We start from the raw sequence: 306 nt of genomic DNA, 5'->3' as shown, positions 1-306 counted from the left end.
CAGGAAGGGGCTGGGGCGGGTGCGGCGAGGTGGGGGCCGGGCCCCCAGCAGCGGGATGCGGCTACAGCAGCAGCTGCCAGCCCCAGGAGGGGCAGCGATGTCCAGGAACCCCCCCAGCCAGCATCCCAGCCTGCCCCGGGCTGGCGGCCACTCAGGCAGGGCTGTGCTGGCACAGGGCGTTCTGGCGGTTTTGGGGGGGCTGCCAGCACCCCCAGCTGCAGGTGTGAGGCTCAACGTCTCCTCTCGGGCATCGCCAGGAACCTCCTTGGCCGGGTGGGAGTAACTGGCTGCCGGGGCGGTGGGGGC

Source organism: Buceros rhinoceros, unplaced genomic scaffold (genome assembly GCF_000710305.1).
Source record: "Buceros rhinoceros silvestris isolate BGI_N320 unplaced genomic scaffold, ASM71030v1 scaffold13842, whole genome shotgun sequence".
Lineage (NCBI taxonomy): Eukaryota > Metazoa > Chordata > Aves > Bucerotiformes > Bucerotidae > Buceros > Buceros rhinoceros.
Note: the sequence above shows the minus strand (reverse complement) of the source record.